Below are 5095 nucleotides of genomic sequence, written 5' to 3' on the forward strand. Positions count from 1 at the left end.
GAAAATAATTACATACAAAAAAGCAATAGTAAACATACAAGTCCAGCATTTATAGTTATAAAACATAGTGAACAAAAAAGAGGTAAAAGCAGGATGGTCATAGATTATCGTAATCTAAATGCTAAAACCAAAGCATACAATTATTCAATACCAAACAAAATACTAAAAATAAGACAAATACAAGGATATAATTATTTCAGTAAATTTGACTGTAAATCAGGATTTTACCACCTAAAACTAGAAGAAGAATCTAAACAATTAACAGCATTCACAGTACCGCAAGGTTTCTATGAATGAAATGTTTTACCTTTTGGATATAAAAATGCACCAGGTAGATTCCAACATTTTATGGACAACTGTTTTAACCAGCTAGAAAACTGTATTGTATATATAGATGACATATTGTTATATTCTAGAACACAAGATGAACATATAAGATTATTGGAAAAAATTATACATATAGTAAAAAATGCAGGTATAAGCTTAAGCAAAAGTAAAGCAGAAATTATGAAATCACAGATAGAATTTCTAGGAATACAAATAGATAAAAATGGAATAAAGATGAAAACACATATAGTACAAAAAATAATTACTATTGATGAAAATATAGATACAAAAAAGAAATTACAATCCTTTCTAGGATTAGTAAATCAAGTAAGAGAATATATACCAAAATTAGCAGAACATCTAAAACCATTACATAAAAAACTTAAAAAAGATGTAGAATATCATTTTGATGATAAAGATAAAAAACATATAAGAAATATAAAGAATTTGTGTAAAAAATTACCAAAACTATATTTTCCTGATGAAAATAAAACATTTACTTATATTGTCGAAACAGATTCAAGTGATCATAGTTATGGAGGAGTTTTAAAATACAAATATGAAAAAGAAAAAATAGAACACCATTGTAGGTATTATTCAGGATCTTATACAGAAGCACAAATAAAATGGGAAATAAATAGAAAAGAATTATTCGCATTATATAAATGTTTATTAGTATTTGAACCATATATTGTTTACAATAAATTTATTGTAAGAACAGATAATACACAAGTAAAATGGTGGATAACGAAAAAATTAGATGATTCAGTTACAACAAAAGAAATAAGGAGACTAGTATTAAACATACTAAATTTTACATTTACAATTGAGGTAATAAAAACTGACAAAAATATAATTGCAGACTATTTATCAAGACAGAGTTACACAGCCAGGACAAGATAATGTTATGGAAAACATACTCAAAACCCTAACTACACTTTGTACAAAAGTGGACAGTATGGGCTTGAGAATTCAAAAGCTAGAAGAAAAGGAAGAATCTACAAGTCAGTAGCATGACTATAAAAATGCGGAGCTACGTCGTTCGGCAGACGAAAAACAGCCAGAACTAAAAGGAGACGTTGGGAAACTCCTTAAAACCCATGACATTACTGATGCTGCAGGTACAAGCAAAAAAGCTATGGAGAAACCTACACCAAAAAAACATAAACCTAAATAGCATATTTACCAAACCATTTACTCCAAAGATACAGATAGTAGATGCTTCAACACCACAAACATCTACCTATGCAACTAGCCTGCATAAAGAGAAGAAAACATACAACCATATATCCCGAACATATATTGAAAACCTATACAAAATACAAAACTTTTTAAATCAAAAACCCAAATCTACCACAACATTAGAAAAAACCCAAGACTACCTAACCCAAAAACTACAAGGCTATAACAAGTTAATTGCACAACCAAAAACTAATCCAAACCTAGTTAAAACTTGTTATAACTATGGATTATTAAATACAGTCTATACATATACAGGTGAAGAGATAAGTGGAATCCTAGAGGTCCACAAAGCATTTTTAATATATAAAAAGATAACAAAAGGAAACTTATTTTTCATAAGATTCTACACAGCACCAGCAGAGATACTCTATGATGAAATAAAGCCAATGATCCAGATAGTCAAAATTGGGCTAACACGGAAATGATAATCCCAGAAGATATAGGCCAACAGCCAGAGATAACAAGAGTTGAGATACCCAGTATCTATGCCAATAAAAGGATAATTGGATTATCAACTATTATACAAGAGCTAGCAAATAACTATCTACAAGGCATCGCCATATGGAGCTACTATTCGAGAGACCACTTAATGATATATGCCAATTCGAAAGAAATAAGACAAGCAGATATGGAAGAAGTCCAAAAATGGATTTTGACCCTGTTAAAACCAGAAGCTACGCCAACAACTAGAGCAATAAAGCAAGGATTCATATCCGAAGAACTAATGACGAGATATTGCAAGCTAGTCGGACACAATTACCCAGACCATATATGTTCCAAGTGCAACCAAGGTGATGACATAATTCCAGAAGTACAACTGGAGTAAGCTGAGAAAAAGAAAATAGGGAAAAGATAGACATAAAATATATGTAAATTAGTCATAATTATTGTCGGCCACATGTAAAAAGTAAAGGCCATTAAATAAAGAAGAAAAAAGTATGTCGGCCATTTGGCCAAAGTCTATTTTGTTTTTTGTAAAAAAGTTGTAAAGTAAATAGTGTCAGTATCCTATTCATGAATAGTAACCATGAATAGTAAGAGTCAAGTTACTGTGTAAATAGTAAGAGTCAAGTAACTGTGTAAATAGTAAAGGCCAATCGTCCTTTAACAAGGATGAAAGGTCATTATGTATGTCTATATAAGGGGCATTTGCCTTCATAAATAAAATATCCTTCTTCCAACAATCTTCTCTCTACTCTAAAATAACAAAACCACCAATTTGGGGGGTGGAAGCGGATTTGTTATTTTAGAGTAGAGAGAAGATTGTTGGAAGAAGGATATTTTATTTATGAAGGCAAATGCCCCTTATATAGACATACATAATGACCTTTTATCCTTGTTAAAGGACGATTGGCCTTTACTATTTACACAGTTACTTGACTCTTACTATTTACACAGTAACTTGACTCTTACTATTCATGGTTACTATTCATGAATAGGATACTGACACTATTTACTTTACAACTTTTTTACAAAAAACAAAATAGACTTTGGCCAAATGGCCGACATACTTTTTTCTTCTTTATTTAATGGCCTTTACTTTTTACATGTGGCCGACAATAATTATGACTAATTTACATATATTTTATGTCTATCTTTTCCCTATTTTCTTTTTCTCAGCTTACTCCAGTTGTACTTCTGGAATTATGTCATCACCTTGGTTGCACTTGGAACATATATGGTCTGGGTAATTGTGTCCGACTAGCTTGCAATATCTCGTCATTAGTTCTTCGGATATGAATCCTTGCTTTATTGCTCTTGTTGTTGGCGTAGCTTTTGGTTTTAACAGGGTCAAAATCCATTTTTGGACTTCTTCCATATCTGCTTGTCTTATTTCTTTCGAATTGGCATATATCATTAAGTGGTCTCTCGAATAGTAGCTTCATATGGCGTTGCCTTGTAGATAGTTATTTGCTAGCTCTTGTATAATAGTTGATAATCCAATTATCCTTTTATTGGCATAGAAACTGGGTATCTCAACTCTTGTTATCTCTGGCTGTTGGCCTATATCTTCTGGGATTATCATTTCTCGTGTTAGCCCAATTTTGACTATCTGGATCATTGGCTTTATTTCATCATAGAGTATCTCTGCTGGTGCTGTGTAGAATCTTATGAAAAATAAGTTTCCTTTTGTTATCTTTTTATATATTAAAAATGCTTTGTGGACCTCTAGGATTCCACTTATCTCTTCACCTGTATATGTATAGACTGTATTTAATAATCCATAGTTATAACAAGTTTTAACTAGGTTTGGATTAGTTTTTGGTTGTGCAATTAACTTGTTATAGCCTTGTAGTTTTTGGGTTAGGTAGTCTTGGGTTTTTTCTAATGTTGTGGTAGATTTGGGTTTTTGATTTAAAAAGTTTTGTATTTTGTATAGGTTTTCAATATATGTTCGGGATATATGGTTGTATGTTTTCTTCTCTTTATGCAGGCTAGTTGCATAGGTAGATGTTTGTGGTGTTGAAGCATCTACTATCTGTATCTTTGGAGTAAATGGTTTGGTAAATATGCTATTTAGGTTTATGTTTTTTTGGTGTAGGTTTCTCCATAGCTTTTTTGCTTGTACCTGCAGCATCAGTAATGTCATGGGTTTTAAGGAGTTTCCCAACGTCTCCTTTTAGTTCTGGCTGTTTTTCGTCTGCCGAACGACGTAGCTCCGCATTTTTATAGTCATGCTGCTGACTTGTAGATTCTTCCTTTTCTTCTAGCTTTTGAATTCTCAAGCCCATACTGTCCACTTTTGTACAAAGTGTAGTTAGGGTTTTGAGTATGTTTTCCATAACATTATCTTGTCCTGGCTGTGTAACTCTGTCTTGATAAATAGTCTGCAATTATATTTTTGTCAGTTTTTATTACCTCAATTGTAAATGTAAAATTTAGTATGTTTAATACTAGTCTCCTTATTTCTTTTGTTGTAACTGAATCATCTAATTTTTTCGTTATCCACCATTTTACTTGTGTATTATCTGTTCTTACAATAAATTTATTGTAAACAATATATGGTTCAAATACTAATAAACATTTATATAATGCGAATAATTCTTTTCTAGTTATTTCCCATTTTATTTGTGCTTCTGTATAAGATCCTGAATAATACCTACAATGGTGTTCTATTTTTTCTTTTTCATATTTGTATTTTAAAACTCCTCCATAACTATGATCACTTGAATCTGTTTCGACAATATAAGTAAATGTTTTATTTTCATCAGGAAAATATAGTTTTGGTAATTTTTTACATAAATTCTTTATATTTCTTATATGTTTTTTTTCTTTATCATCAAAATGATATTCTACATCTTTTTTAAGTTTTTTATGTAATGGTTTTAGATGTTCTGCTAATTTTGGTATATATTCTCTTACCAGATTTACTAATCCTAGAAAGGATTGTAATTTCTTTTTTGTATCTATATTTTCATCAATAGTAATTATTTTTTGTACTATATGTGTTTACATCTTTATTCCATTTTTATCTATTTGTATTCCTAGAAATTATATTTGTGATTTCATAATTTCTGCTTTACTT

At 30.5% G+C, this 5095-nt stretch overlaps 2 pseudogenes; one reads left to right on the plus strand and one right to left on the minus strand.

Moving 5' to 3' along the window:
* Positions 1–793: 793 nt before the first annotated feature.
* Positions 794–2411, plus strand: LOC138339632 (uncharacterized; annotated as a pseudogene).
* A 763-nt stretch (positions 2412–3174) lies between these two features.
* Positions 3175–4591, minus strand: LOC138339630 (uncharacterized; annotated as a pseudogene).
* Between the last annotated feature and the right edge of the window lie 504 nt (positions 4592–5095).

Source organism: Solanum lycopersicum, chromosome 11 (assembly GCF_036512215.1).
Source record: "Solanum lycopersicum chromosome 11, SLM_r2.1".
NCBI classification, from domain to species: domain Eukaryota; kingdom Viridiplantae; phylum Streptophyta; class Magnoliopsida; order Solanales; family Solanaceae; genus Solanum; species Solanum lycopersicum.